Source organism: Pleurodeles waltl, chromosome 1_1 (genome assembly GCF_031143425.1).
Source record: "Pleurodeles waltl isolate 20211129_DDA chromosome 1_1, aPleWal1.hap1.20221129, whole genome shotgun sequence".
In the NCBI taxonomy this organism is placed as follows: Eukaryota; Metazoa; Chordata; class Amphibia; order Caudata; family Salamandridae; genus Pleurodeles; species Pleurodeles waltl.
Genome location: NC_090436.1, coordinates 389174847 through 389191277, shown reverse-complemented (window position 1 = coordinate 389191277; position 16431 = coordinate 389174847). Strand labels below are relative to the sequence as shown.

General features: G+C 45.7%; 1 protein-coding gene across 2 annotated transcripts in view; it reads right to left on the bottom strand.

The window, feature by feature from the left end:
* LHFPL2 (LHFPL tetraspan subfamily member 2) overlaps positions 1-15511 on the bottom strand; it is a 313091-nt gene extending 297580 nt beyond the window's left edge. Inside the window, exon 1 of one of the 2 annotated variants that reach the window (XM_069223350.1) lies at positions 15189-15511. The gene's annotated coding sequence lies outside the window, so the exon portion shown is untranslated. The remainder of the gene's footprint in view (positions 1-15188) is intronic. The other variant, XM_069223340.1, reaches the window with a different exon arrangement.
* Between the last annotated feature and the right edge of the window lie 920 nt (positions 15512-16431).

Here is a 16431-nt window from a genome sequence, read left to right as displayed (position 1 = left end):
TCCCGCAGGTTGAAACACTGGAAAACCTAAATTGTCCCAAATATGCAACATCACCTCCCACATCTCTTCCCTGGATACATATTTCCCCCTTGTTGGAGTATCTGCGTGTTGTGGCTCCTTTCCGTAAAGGTGATTCTCTTTTTGTAAATTTCTTCCAGAGACGCGACCAGCCGTAGCACACCCAGAGAAGCTCCGCGCCTCGAGGAGTGCCAAAACAATGACCCCCAGACCCCACCGTGGAGGAAAGCGGAAGGTAAGTCTAGCATGGGCTAGAGAGAAAAAAAAAAAAGAAAAATAACACACACAGGAGGTGGTGGGGGTGGGGATTTTGAAAGGGGGAGGCAGGGTCTAGGGGGAGGCAGGAAGCCTCATTGGTTAAAGGAAGGCGAGGGAGGGACGGGAGGTAATGTGCATTACAGAACAACTGCTGAGCGCAAACTGTGTATACTGGGTGTGTACTGTGCTCCAGGGACACAACGCTCTACAGCGGGATGGTCCAGGGGCACTCGCCTCCGAGCCTGTGCACCACAGGAGTCATGTACCGAGGACCCAGAATGTAAACTTTGGCCCGAAATTGTGTGGCACCTCATGAGGACAAAGCATGAGGGGGCTGCGGGGCACATGCGCTTTATCAAGCGGACACTGAACAAAAGGACAAAGCTGCCCATCTGCACGGAGTGAGCGGTGGCCCGGGGCAGCAACGAGCCGGAACCCTCAGACTGTCCATGCAAGTTAAGCATCCCACAAAGGCAATGCTTTAGATGGGCAGTCCGGGGCGCAGTGCCTGCACTTCTCAGAAGTAAGAGTACTCTAAAACGGCGAGTGCCAGCACTTCTGTATTGCCATTTACAGCACTGCACAAGGGATTCATTTGCCAGTAGTCCGGCCGCTGCACAACGCAAGGCTTTGTTCCTCTCCACACTGGATTCCTCTGTCCGCTGAAGCTGCCTTTTCTAAGTTAACTTACACATTTCCTGCCAAGCATCACACGAGCCCCGGGTATCCACAGCTCAGACACAAGACAGGGAGAAAGCGGGTATGAACTCACAGCACGGCCCGGGTTTCATCCCTCTCCGGCAGAGAGGGCCAGACCTCGGGTGTTCCTGTAGGCTCTCCCTCAATCAAAAGGATTCATGTTGAAAACAGTAGTTAATGCCAGCCGACTCCTGCGAAAGCCAAACAAAATGAACAGTATTTCGATAAAAGCTTACATAGTACATATTCTTCCATCCTTTTGGGGGCATGATCGTAGTCCTATAACAAAAGGGCACATGGTCCTGGTTATTAAGTAATAACGATATGCGTTTATGCTTTAATCCAATGACGACATAAGTTCTATAAACTAAAAAGGCTGCCTTTTATAATATACCCCATCATTTAACAGTTCCCGGCGTCGCTTCTTTTCCGCCTCCAGTTTTATTGGAGGTTTGCATATTTTATTTTTAAGCCTTTCCCTGAAGTCGATCATTTATGATTCGATGTGTATTTCCCCCGCAGAATGCGAGTCAGCCGCCCTTCACTGGATCTGTAAGGGCGGCAGTAAGCTACTGAAAGATCCCCCATCCAAGATCGATAAATCTATACAATTGCGTTGAAGAAGAAGGCGCACCAACGAGCTTGAGCTTCCTGTACACTTCAAAGGAGCCAACAAACCAAGATAAGGGACCAGGGACCCAGCAGAAGAATGTGTGTTGAGGTGGTGGTAAGTCTGACTGCATCCAGGGCAAGATCACACAACTTTGGGGCCTAGCGGGAGCACCTCAAATCACCACCGACACCGGATTTGTGTGGAAAAAAAGGTCGCTTCTATTGAAACAGGTGCACATCACATATAAAAGCCCTGGGCCTTTTGCCTTACACAACTAAAACCTCACTATACAAATAGGTTACCAATGATAAAAAAAAGTTTTTTTTTTACTCCTAAAGGGGAAAGGATTTCAATATGGAGAAACGCCATCGCGGGCATCACCATGAAATTTGGAAAGTCCCTTACTCCTTCCAATTTCCAGTATGGAAGGTCAATGTGAAACGTTTGAATTGCCAAAGCTTGAAGGTGTTCCATACAGTTTTGAATGGACACCAAAACTCAACTCTGCTCCTTTCCTGAAATTATCCCTAGTCCTACAAATGTGGAAAATAAATATATCACACCAGCTGGTTTTCCACCATTATACATATACTTTGTACTTTTAAAATTCCACTTTATTTGGTGAATAAAGATATGAAATTTAGAATCGCACAAGCCTATTTTTGTGACCTAATCTACACTTTAGTGTGCAAATATGCTGGTAAATCAGGCCCATTATGTATCTATGGCATCACATGTCTTTTCCTTAGTCGGAGGTGGAAAATGATTTTCAGCAGACACACTTGCAGGCTACTGTTATGCAGTTTAGCTCCAGAAGTAGAGTGCTATCAAGTGGTTATGGAGAGCCTAAGGAATAGTGGCAGCTGGTGGGCACCCACCAAAGGGCAGCCGGTCTTGGTTGCAATTACCAGAGGGCATCGGGAAAGAGACAGGGGCTAGGCCCCCCTGCATCTGACAATGTTGGGGGGGGAAGACACCCTCATGTGCCCCTTCCCCACAATGTCCACATGATCCCTATTCTCGCACACATAAAACCCACCACACACTCACTTCTAATCCCAGACAGCAGATACATATCCATCTCCCACAATCTAGCCACAGAACAGGCCCTACAATGCATGCTCATTAATATAGACTCAATACACCATGCCACATCCCATCAGAACACGCCAGCTAGATGTAATCTGCATCACAGAAACAAGGGTAACACCCAAACTCGAGGTCCTAGCATTAGTCTACAGTATTCATCATAGTTTGATATTCCAGAACAAGGAGGCAGTGTTATTATTAAGAATGCTTCCTGGCCATGCACAACCCTAGATCCTTTAACTCTAACTGAATGGACCACCTTATCTGCTTCTTCACACTCTGTTATGTTCCACCTAATGTACAGGCCAGCCACAGAAAGTAAACCCTTCAAGGAAATCAAAGACTTCCTCACCAACTCATTCAATAAACCTTAAAAAAAAACACAATCTTCATTCGATCTCTCAAATCGACCACAAGACTCCTACACCAAAACAGAAGGAAGAGTTTTGCAACCCCCTGGTTAATGGACCACCCAAATCACAAGTTGTCTAACAAACCCACACAAAAACAGCAACTCTTGACCTTCACCTCCAAACAGACCCTTAACAGCTACTGACTATGAAATTGGAATGCTCTAACCGCACTGCTATCCACATTTTCACCTGGCATATGGCACCTATTAAAAGCAATTCGAAGCCCAACAGTAATACTTGTTCAAGGGATTCCCTATTGAGTCTCTCAAAAAAGCTCTGTCCACTCTGGATATCACAGGTGACTCCACAGTCAACAAACTCCCTACTGAACTCTCTTAACTGCACCCTAAAAGACAAATGACACCCAGATCTCCCCTCCCCATGCATTATAGGACATCAAAAGCATTTGCACTCTTCTGCAACCATAAATTCTCAAACAGCAAAAAAAAAAAAAAAAAAAAAAAAAATCTACACAAGAAGAAGAGACATGGCAAAAAATAAATCCCAAGAGATTGTATGCAAGTAGAAGTTCTACACTCCTCACTAATGGAAAAAAACACAACTGAAGTCTCAAACAGAAACAGTCACTTTTCAAGCCAATGAAGCACTGCACAAATCAAATCTCGGACCGTCTCACCTGGAGAGAAAAAAAAAAAAAAAAAAAAAAAAAAAAAAAAAAAAACACACACCACACACACCAAACTCACTCAACCAACACTACCCCATCAACCAATGTTTCACCTACAAATATACCAAATAAAAACTATATGTACACAACATCAAGATAAACACTGACTTCTATGCAGCCTTCAATACCATCAATCAGCAGGCCCTGAATTATATACTGGTAATCAACTTTTTTTTTCCTTTTGCAGTTGTATATAGCGCAAACTCGACCAAAAGGTGTTGGTGGGCTTTACATGTGTGAGAGGGCCAAGACTGATTTGCATATGGCTGGGTCCAAATGGGTTAAACTCAGATCTGTGACTGGGGTTGAATGTTTTATTTCTTCCACATTCTCTACGTCATCTGTTGTTTTTGCATTTGGAGGGCTTTCCATGAGCACCAGTTATATTGCACAAGGACACAGTGATTTTTTTTTTTAAAGAAAGGTAAAAGAAATAGGTAAAAGGAATTTGCTCAGTATCAAAGGATGTTGAGGTGTTGCCAAGATTCAAACCTGGTTCCTCAGTTCCAAAGTAGGTAGCTCTAGCTGTTTTGCCACATCCTCTCCCTAAACACATCTATATTACATCAGATAAAATAGACATGCTTAGTTCTCCAGGAATTATTTCTGGTGATCTTCAAACAATGCAGCACTAAGGTCACTGACATAATGACAACACAGGAAGGTCACTGCGAGCAAGGGCAGCAACCAACTCGAGTATTGCCTCACTAAACAAACCTGTATTTTTACCTTAAATTAAGTCCCACCAAGATCAATTCCGTCTTCGACAGCTCCAAGCAAGCCTAGATCTAGGCACAAGTGGCTCTCCAATGTGAAACCAAACGATTCACACCACATCCTGAACGTAAAATCGCCAACACATATTTGGAAACCTCTACAACACTAGGACAATTCAGACAGCAAGTTACCAACATCACCAACTCTGTAGAGTAAAACTATACCTTCCCAGGTAGTCTCTTCAGTTGCCAGATTTAGATATTAGACAATCCTCTCAGAAGGTTCAACCATCAACATTAAAAAATCACCTTAGGCACGTAATCTAGGTTTCCTTTCATTTAGACCTTCTTATGTTTAAGAACATTTTCAACAGTTTGGGAGGCTTCTTATAAGTCTTTGTTTTCTTTACCTGTAAAGGGTAGGGATGAATTAACATCAACAGCCCATGCTAAGGGAGACTAAATGAACAAAAGAAACAAACCTTAAGTGGGTCTGTAGACTTATTTCCGTTCAAACCCTGCCACATTACGTGATTTAATGCAAGGATAATAGCCGTGTGTCGCAGAATAGCTTTCAGAGCACAACCCACCACAGCCCATCATAGCCCATCATACAGTGCAATGCACATCTGCCGGCCAGCGTCTGCAATAGAAGGAACATTCATGGTGTCACCCTCCGGTACAGCATCTCCATTAGACGCAGCATTTCATTCCCGGCCCTCCATTCTCAAGAAAAACAGGCTAACTACACTCACCCCTCCTACATTAAAACGAAACGTGTTTTTCTTGAGGGTGGATAGAGAAACCATTTACGTTTTTGAGAATTTATATGCAGACACCATATGAAGGCGGCATTCTGGAAGCTGTACGAGAAGCGATCAAGAGATCTATGTGAGATGCCTCCATGAACAACAAGAGCCTGAAGCGGTGTCCCGGAGCAGGATAGGCCATGGCGTGAGTGCCACAGCATTCCCCTCCAATGGGATGGATGCATTGGAGCAGAGAAGGAGAGACATACAAATCAGTGCTTTAAATGGGCCGGTACCGAGTACCGGCACTTTTTTATTTTGAGAGGGAGAGTACCGGCATATCTCAAGAAAAACGTAATACTTTTAATTGGAGAGTACCGGCACTTCTCAGAAACAGGCAGGTACTCTATTACAGAGTACCTGCACTTCTATTTTTCCATTTAAAGCCCTGCTTACCATAGACAGTCAGATGGGGCAACGGGTTGTGACTTTTGAGCTGGAGGTCGTTTCTATGCTTCCGTGTGCGCACAGCAAACCCTCCCTTCATTCCTGACCCATTTTAGGTCTCACCTCACAGCTTCGGTCGGGTTCTTGTAAAAACTGGCCTCAATTCCTCAGAGTTTCCAAGAACGGAAATAATTGTTTCAATCTGGACAGACGTAGAGACATAAAATATTGAGACACATTGGCAGGGAGTTCAGAGGCGTTGCCAGAGAATCATGGAAAAGTTCTCCATATTAGGAAGCCGGTGTTCTGAGCGGGGAATCACCGAGTCTTTTACGAACATCTATTTCAGCCTCTGAAAATATAGCAATTCGCTTCGCCTAAAAGACTCTTTTGCGGCTTCCAACAGGTTTTTTTTTTCTGCGTCGTCATTTACAATTTTCATTTTGGAATTATTTTAGCCTGGTTTTGATAATGTTCTGTCCTGAAAGACTGGAATTGACCGGGTGATGTGAGAAACCATATAAATATGTACTTATGTGCAATATTTTATGAGATTTAGGTCAAACGACACTTTTTTCTTTTAATCCTGCAGACCGTAGTTTACACGATACACAGTCAACAGTTCCCTTATACTTTGCAGCAAGTTTACCTCTTCTGACCCTTGTGGTGCCTCGGATCACTACTACTGTGGTTTGTAACAAACAAGTAACACAAGGCAGGACATCACCCAGGGCGTAACAAAGGCCCCCGCAGCCCCTGTGGTGCGGGGTGGAGGTGGGCCTGAGCTCCAGGGGGCTGTGCATATCCCCTTGCTGAGCCATTGCAGGACCTGGTGAGCCCACCCAGGGACCAAAGTCTGTGTTACAAAAAAAAAAGGGGGGGGGGGGGAAATCCCCGAGCCTAAAAAGGCCATAGGGACCCCATGTTGTGGGGCCAGCTCACTAGCTATGTCCCAGGGAAACATAGCAGCCTCCAGACACAGGAGTTTTACTACTCACCAGTGCTGACAGCGATCCCTGTGTTTGCTCCTGCTTGGCAGGAGCATTTTTAGGAGCGAGTGCAGTGCTCTGCCCCCTATTGTAATCTCTCTTTGGGCTTCTAACCACGTCGGTCACTTTCATTGGTTCGTGGGCTTGCCTTTTAAAATCTGCTTGCTTTTATTAGTGAAAGGCATGCATGTCATCATGCCTTTTCTGGTGTTTAGCCCTCTTCCAGCACACAGACTAACTACTGAAAACATCCAAGACTCGATGCTTTCCATCTGGTTTCTGAACTACTTTTTCCTCTTTATTTCGCCACGCGATCTCACTGCACAGTAGTCAAGCGATTTGCAGACATTGATCCCGTTACATAGATAATTGCACTTTTGCTGGTAGGTTACACTGCGAGCGGACTTTTATTTTCCTTTGTGCCTGCTTTGCGCTGATGGCGGCTGTCGGCTCGCTTATGTGAAACTTTTGCTTTTCAGTTTATGTGGCAAGAAAAGTCCGGATAGTTATGTGAAACTATTTTACTTTTCATTTTATGGGGCAAAAAAAGTCTGGTTAGGAGTTTACAATGCTAACAGCTCTAACTCGAGCAAACGCGAGACCCATTGCATTGCAAATGCTTGTTGAGATTCCCACCACACAGGAGCGAACACCAAGTCTTCTCCCATCTGGCAGAAGCTTTAAAAAACGCAGACAGGAAAAAAAAATAAAAAAAAATAATTGATTATACTGCTCCCTCAGGGCGCAAGCAAAGTAGCTGTTCCCTGTGGGAGGAAGCAACGCCAGGTCCAGCCCACAACTAATGTACAGTGGATGCCCTGGGTGGGCACCAGGGCACCCACCTTTACTCATGCTGGCCCCAGGAAATGGTGTCCCCTGGGCCTGGAAAAGGCTCAGGGAGGGGAGCAGCTCGGCCCCCTCTCCCTTTTAAATAAAAGAAATGGCCCTAGGGGATGGGTACCCAGGGCCCAACAAGACTCAGGGAGTGGGGGTGGGAGGCAACATACCCCCCTCCCCAATAAATTGAAAAAAAAAAAAAACACACACCCCACACACTAGTTATAGTTGGCAGAGCAAACAATAACATGCACCCCCACAATGCAGTGCTTATGATCTCACATCACTCATGACACGTTCTAGGACATCATTTAGGTCATCTTTGTGAATTACTAAAGGTTTTTTTAATACAAAAACAAATAGTTATTACACCTAACAATAATGTTACTTTAACCTTTGTTTCTTCATATCTTATGCAACCCGTTTGAACTTAAGTTCACAAAAAAAAAGAAATGTACAGATGGAATATCTTGAGTCTAATTAAGAAAATTATAATCAATTGTCATTTGCACCATCACACTGAAGTTAATACTGAAGACAGTTTAGCACCTCTGTGGATGATCAGCAGTAATAGGTTGAAGGGTGTTACCATACTAAAAGCACTCAACATTCGCAAACTTCTTGAATGACAGTAATTCGAGCTTTTTACTGGTCACTTCCCACCCTAAAACTACTTTTGCAAATGGTAGCAACAGGGTCAGAGTAGGAAGGGAATTTCACCATATTCCAAGGTAGTGAAGATGAAAGAGCTTCTCCACGTAATAAAATATTTTCACTTGAGGGATGAAATAATAGTAAAAAATAAAAAAAAGACACTACACACAAAAGCAATATGAAAATTCACATTTCTGCCAGGTGTGTTCAAAAAGATACGTTCACTGTAACATATCTACTGGGGTACACAAAGAGGAACATCAGTCCATCTGGCAATTAATAGCTTGTGTTCATTGTGAGCTGTGTAAATCCTCAAAAAAATAAAATATATAAAATCTATACAACTCTTGTGTGAATCTATGAAATGAAGATTTCAGACTTTTCAAACAACTCTCATGAATCCGATGTGCCAACAGTTAAAACACCTCATGTGTAATGGTTCGTGGCAAATTTTTAATCTGCAGGGCAGGGTGGAGGTGGGGAAATTTCATAATACTGCTTTAAAGATGCAGCGTCCAGGGCCACTGGATTTAGTAACATGTTAAAAGAAAGATATAATATTCGGTTTTGAGAACTTGGACACAACTTATGTTTTGATCAGTGCACTTGCAGGGTCTCTAGAGTAGGTCTGACAGGATGGATTTCCAAGTGGAGGAATTTCACTTGAAAATATTTTTGGGATGTTCGTTGTCTTAAAACATTTTTTAATTAGTTTTATAAAAATGTCCTTCCATATAAGGAATCATCAGTTTTGATATCCAATTGGATGGACCATTATACAAATAAATGGGGATTTAATTCCTTCCTTAAAGCCATTTTCATAAATTGACTTAGCACAGACAATGATGATTGACTGGCCGCTTAAACACTTATCTACTCATTGTGTCAAATTCCATAACAAGTGGTTACCGAAGCATTGGCACAGCAGTAATACGGACCCTGGAAGGCCCATATACATTATTCTTTCACAAACAAATCCACTGTGTTAGAGCTGGTTAACCCCAAAGTTTTCCAGGAAGGTGTTCTTCTGCAGAAGTAGGTCCATCACTAACTGCCAATGATAATTTAGAAAATACCAAAATCTTTGAACAAAAATCGACAGGAGAGAAATTGCTGAATTGAACTAGGGGTACCGGAATGGTATGTATCACATTTTACAATTACATATCAAAGAGTTAAGCAATTTCAATAATTTCTATTGCACAATAATTGTTAAAAAAAAAAAAAAAAAAAAAAAAGGAAAATTCCAAGGAAAGAATACATGCAGTGTGACAACTGGTTGTATTCTTTCATTTCTTAGTTTCTGTTCATCAGTTTATAGGTTACACGCGTTTCACCCCATCATGGCTTGCAGACCTAGTGCTTTTTCAAGGCGACCTGCAATGGAAGAAATGGTAAGGATTTCAATTAATAAGTCTATGAATTTGTTGATCCCTTCAAATGGCAAGGATTTCCTAATTAGAGCGTTTGTGGTCATGATAATTACTGTTGTGTTTTCTAATAGGATAGAGTCGGTGGCTCTGTGCTATACGCTTAATGGTCTGCAACAGTTGAGAGAAACTGTGCAGAGATTCAATATTTAAAAAAAAAAAAAAAAAAAAAAAAAAAAGGGGACCCGATTGGCCACATTTTTTTTTTTTTAGGTAACGAACCAATAGCATTTGCAGCTTTCTGGGTGGCAGTTAGCCAACGACACAATAATAAGAACAATTACTTTGACAATCGCATAGACGTTTCCTACTTGACACGTGTTACCTCTGAATTCATATTCACTCTAACTGCTAATTTTACTTGTTCAAACATGAAACGCAAGACAAAAAAAAATTAGGTGAAGTGGTCCAGCAGATCCTGATGCTAACAGCCTCAAAGAATACCTAAAAGTACTTTGAGAAAAAAAAAAAAAAAAAAAAAAAAAAAAAAAACACACATACACCACACCACACACACACAGCTCACATTCCAGGAAAAAAAGCCATGCCCATGGCTGTCTTCTAGTTGAAATTCACAATACTTCTGCAACCCTTTTTGCTATTCGAAGTCTCAGTATACTTGTCAATGTTTTGTAACTCGACTGGAAAATTCTTATACACCCATTGAAATGCTGCTCGTATATGAAGTTTGCCTTACTAAACGAGAAAGAAGAACCTGTGGTAGCATGACTGACCGTTTTGCATCATGGTGGTATATGGCAGTACGACTTTCAGAGAGGGATAACAGTCTGTCTCCTCAGAAGTCTACCTATTTACTGCAACTTCAAAAGGTGCTAAAAGAGCAGCCTTCTGCACAAACGTGTAAACTGTTTCACAATTGTTGCATTATTGAAATCTGTATCACAGGCTGAAGTGCGTAGAGTCGTGGACGCCTATGTGTAAACGCATTTCCCCATAGACATAAAACGAGTAAAAACCTTTCATACATTAGGTCCACAAAGATGGTCTAGAATTTACAAATTGCTGTTTTAGGTTTAACTGTATATTATTTTGTGGCCAATTCACATACTATTACCATCAACCATCTGGTCGGCAAGAAGATCAAATAGGTAACTGCAACCCTATAATTTATAACCAACCCACTCCAGACCCCAAGCACTCCACACAGCCCTCCTTCCCAACTGGTCACCTACACTAGTCTGTGTAATAAAGTGTAGCTCCCAAACTGCTGTTTTAAATCTTCAACTGCTTTAATTCATTTTTGGTCTAATGAGCTCAATTCATCACCTAATGGAAGATCCAGAGTGCTTTTAAGGATGCTGATCTCAATCACGCATAGAACAGGACCACCGCCCAAGCTGTAGCCAAACTCTTCACCAAACCTTTGCCCCTTTATACTACAGTCAGCGAGTGCCCAACTTTCCCATGATCTAATGAAACATGTCTCAACCACCCACAATGTGTTTTAGGTTATGGATATTGTAGGTGCCACTCCAGGTTATCCCTTTATGTATCATGCAGACCTCCAATATAGGATCCAGTATATTGACGCCAAGTACCAGACATACTGCAGGACTGTGCACATCTTTCAACTTTGCAGTGACTTTCCCTGTTAGAGAAAGATATACATAGTATGACATTGAACATACATTAGTGCTTATGCTGAGGGGACAGTGTGCAGCACTGACAAAGACTACAGGCGGTCCAGAGATCTGGAAACTTAACTAATGAGCTGAGCCACGCGTGTTGAGATTGATGGACTTGGGGGAAGGTGGGGAGTATTAGTGTATTTGCTTTTTAATACTCATTAATGCACAAATAATTCCACTGCATACAATATGGCACCGCAAGAGTCTCTTGCGATTGAAGCGCCACCTGATCTCTTAGGGTTCATTGGCATTATATGACAAATCTATAGAAATCGATGCCAATGGTGCTGCACGTCGGGATGCATCAGGGGAGCAGTTAGATCATCATGATGTTCCACATTCAGGAACAATGCGCAGTCACCTGACGTGGTTAACTTTATGTCGAGCTGGTGCGCTGATCTTCAGCATGTTATATGAGATGCAGCAGGTTTGAAGGGTGCAGTCAGTACAACTTCAGTCAGGGAGTGACGTGGCTCTAGTTTTTTCAGCTCTTTAAGAGGCCGGTGGTGACGTGTAGGTAGACCTTCACAGAAGCCAGTAGGAAATCTGGGAAACACCCCTCTGGGTGGGAGAAGACCAGGAGGCAGTTGCTTGTTCCGAGGTGCGAGTTGGCCAGGTTGACTTCATGATACAAGGGATTTTGGATTTTCTTGTCATTGTGCATCTTGAAGACATCTGTTTCAATGTGCAGTGCCGAGTGTCTGGGAGTCCATGGAATACATAGGTACAAATCTTCTCAGCCTCAAGTTAGGGAGCCATTCATGGAATCGTGCCTTTTTGGTACTATCTAGCACGGTTTCTCAAACTGACTTTGAAAAGGGTGCTTTCATCCAGTTCAACATGAGGGAGAGGCAGGTCTTGAGTTGGATCATGTCCGTGGCACAGGTACACTTGCAGCGAGTGCATATCGAGTGAGATGGTGGCTAGGACTGTGGGACCTTTAGACAGTGGTTGAAGAGGACGTGGAAAGAGACTGGGTCCAAAGGGAACAGATGCTGAGATCTTGAGGTACCAACTAGAAGAGCTGTCGTTAGGAGAAGAGAGGACATAACTTCTGAAGCACAACCTCTGACAATCCAATGACTGTTTCAATTTGTGTCAGTTTCATGGTCAATGTGTCAAACGCTGCCAGGAGCTACCTCAGTGAAAGAACAGAATATCTGCCCTGGGCCACAATAGTTGCCACAGAATAGATAAACTTGGTGGCAAAACTGGTGACAATCCTTCAACAATGCTGTTACGGTTAACGTTTGCCCAGTGTTGTACATTGACCAAAAGAGTACATTAAACGGATGCAGTTTGTAGGAGACACTAGGAAACAATATATATATATACACACACTTTTGTAAGGAAAAATACTTTACATGTAGTTGTGGGCCCAGAGGTGAGGTGGGACTGGGGCTTTTCTGGCCCCTCTAATGTCTCACATTAGATCCACCAACAACCCCCATCATTCCTCAGCATCCATCCATGAAGCAGCCACCTGGGCCAAGGTCATGACGGTCACATTAAGCCAATGTGTTTTCCGACATACATTTGTACACTTTTACTAATTAATGAGGAAAGCAAATCTTCACTGTCCCAGAATCTTATGTTCTGATGACACAATAGCCATGATTGTCGATGGTGACAAACGTGACAAGGAGCCAAATGACATGGATGCCTTCACCCAGACCTCCCACAGTTCCCTTTTATAATAGGGTTGCCAGCTAGATCCATGCCACCATGGACAGAAATGTTCAAAGCTGAGCTTTAATTCAACAAAACAATACTTTCTGACTGAAATTATTTGATCACTGCAATATGCCATCAGCACGGGAAAGATCTCGAACATAGTTCCAGGAGGGCCAGATGCCTGCCTTATTTTCAGTTAAAACAATTTTAGATCACATTCACTCGTTATAAATTGACCTTAACTTGAGGTCCAGGCATGGCATGGGTCCTCGCCTCTTGTTCCAAGTGTTACAGCCCCAAAGAAGAGGTTTATTTATTGAAAGTTGCTCACGGTCTGTTTACGGCTAAGGGCTAAGTTCTCTTTAAATGATGTTGCCACTGTATTATATTTTAACTGTTTGTCTTGCCCGGTATACAGCTCTACCCTCACAACACTAGTGCCAGAAAATGTACAAACCGCGAATTTCACAGAGTTGGTAATTTGTTTAATAGCCCTGGGCGACTAACATGCCCATGGTTGTTGTTTTCCTTAAATGGACTACTGTCATGTTGAGCAGATAATCTTATCAGGTAGGGTAGTTCAGGAGGTTAACGCGTGTGCTGCAGGTATCAGTCCAAGCTGCCTGCTCGTTGCCGGATGGAATCTCGGCATGGAGGAGTCGGCGTGTCATGTTTACAAAGTCGATGAAATGTGTACCGCTAAATGACAGACTATAACCTCATTACTGACAGACTGGAAGTGCTCTTGCTGGTGATAAACTGTGGCGGCCGGGGCTGTACAGAGGGTCTCGGTGTTACAATCGTGGGCCTTCTGCAGCAGCACAAGGGACACACCAGCTGCTTTCATTAGGAAACGCACACGCGAGATTCAGCCGAAAGGGCAGCAGTTGAAATGAATTAGTACCCCGAGGAAGTGAGGCGTCTGTCAGCTGCCCCATAAATCAGAGCAGAGTGCGCTGCTGACAGGCTCTCTCGCCATGCAGGGGCGGCAGCCACTCTCGGGGGCTGAGCCCAGACTGCAGAAAGATGCCAGAAGTGCTGCTTAAAAGTAGGTCTTGTTATGTTATGCTGCTGCACCAGGGGACCCCTGCTAGGCCACCACTAACGTGGAACACACGGGTGTGGCGTCGGAGGGCGCATCCTCTGTAAACAACAACAGGGTGGATAACTGTCCACAGACCGTGGGTGCCACGCGCAACACACAAGAATAACAGCAACACCCATCTATTCCGCCTGTCCAACGCATCCACCGAAGGAGACCGCGGCCCCTGAGCGCAGAGAGCGGGACCTGCAGGCTGGTGTGGAGGAACCCTCCCCGGGGAGCAGCGAGTGCCCGGAAGGAATGGCCCGCGCAGAGCCAAGCAGCAGTCCTGGCACGTCAACACTAAGTGCACGGGGATGCCCCATTCAGCCGCTGCCAGCAGGGGCGGGCATCAGCATCCCATCTGGGAGCTAGACTTCTGCAGCCACGTCCCTGGCCGCACACGCGCCCCTCGATATGGGCTCGCGCCCGGCCGTGCACGCCCACACTACTCCCCGAATCGCCCTTTCTTTCAACTTCCCGATGTTGGCAGCTGTGCAGAGAGGATCCCCGCCACATGCGCGCCAGCCCGCCGCACATCCCTGGCACGGTCTGCAGCTGGGTGGTCGTGCTGTGGCACACCCCCTCACCGGCCACCTAAGCTGGCAGGACCAAATGCCAAGGGGCTTCTTCCAAGTACTGTTTAGAAACGCGGTGAGAAGGACGCACAAGGGAGCACTGAACTCTCAGGAGGGCGGTCTCTCTTAATTAGGGACAGCTGGGGGAGAGGGAAGGCGCACAGCTGCGCTCGGAAAACTCTCCGCTCACTTTCATTCAGGCAGCAGGGGGTCTAAGCCCGGTGCCTACCGCCCCACACACACCCGGCCTGGTCCTCAGCCCCACACACCGCCCCTGCCTGGAAAATAGTCACTCAAAGTGGCGAAGACGCTCAGTTATATTCTACTATGTCTGCAGTTGTCAAACAACTCACAAGAGGCACAGACCCTGTAACCGAACTATGAAATACATCATTTATCTGTGCTCCCTCCTAGTGCTGGCCAGCAGGGCACCGGGAAGAGGCTGGGGTGCCTCCTTTCCCTCTGAAAGGCCCCCCTCTCCCCCCAAGTGCTAGGCAGACTCCACAGCCGCTCCCTGAAACCCCCGGCAGAGCCTCGCACCGCCCTGCAACCTTTAGGAAGTAGAAGCCACAACCATAGTAGACCCACAGTGCGGGTCTCACTTACCTCAGGAAGCGTCAAACTCCAGCTCCCAGCACTGCCTCAGCCGGCGCGAGGGGGCCCCAGCCCACTCCGGTCCCGGGTAATCACATACATCCAGCGCGGCGGTTCTGTTTGCTGCTCCTCTTCCCCTCAAGCCCCTTCACGACTCCTCCACAATGTGCCTCTGCCACCAGCCCTCCCCCACCGGCAACCTGGTCTGAGGGGCGCCGAGGCTCGCACACGGGGAGGTCCGGTGAGCTACTGCTGGCCGGCCCCGGCCTTAACACCGCCCAGCAGGGAAACCCCTCCCAGACACCTCCCCGGGCGGCAGGAGCCGGGCATGGGTGGGAGGGGCGGCCGGGGCTGCTCTCCGCCCCCCGCCTGCCCCCGCAGCCCCAGGGACCGTCTCCGGGGGAGGAGTGCGGCCGAAAGGGGAGTTTCCTGCGGGAAATTCGATGCTGCCTGGTCTTTCCTGGTGCCCGTGGACAACACAGGGCGAAAAGGGGGGCTGCGCGGACGAAAACTCAAGACTACGAGGGTCACTTTCTCATCTGTCGTCACCTCGCCCTTACCCGCTGAATGGGAGTGACTCGTTTGCTGTAGTTGTTCTTCGTATGGTGCTTGGAGTTCCTCAACCCCTAAAACTTCAGTGATATAACATTGATGGGACAACCCCTCTGTGAAAATTGTTCTAGCACCACTGCCATTAATCTTCTGGAGCATCACTAAACCCACTCTGTAAGCCACAGTCCATAGGTAAATACATTTGCCAAAAACTGCCACCTTCAATTCACAGGTTAATTCGCAGAGGGATCGACTCAGTCTTGCATCATTCTGAGACAGCGTTATGATCAATCAATCATTGGATTTATAAAGCGCACTACGTACCCGTGAGGGTTTCAAGGCGCTGGGGGGGGGGGGGGGGGGGGGGAGCTGTTGTTACTGGTCGAAGAGCCAGGTCTTGAGGATTCTTCTGAAGGTGAGTAGGTCTTGAGTCTGTCGCAGGGTGATGGGGAGGGTGTTCCAGGTTTTGGCGGCGAGGTATGAGAAGGATCTGCCGCCAGAGGTCTTTCTTCGGATGCGGGGGACGACGGCAAGGGCGAGGTTAGTGGAGCGGAGCTGACGGGTGGGGGTGTAGAAGCTGAGTCTGTTGTTTAGGTAGGCTGGTCCGGTGTCGTGGAGCGCTTTGTGAGCGTGGGTAAGAAGCTTGAAAGTGATCCTTTTGTCCAAGGGGAGCCAGTGAAGGTTTCTCAGGTGGTGGGAGATG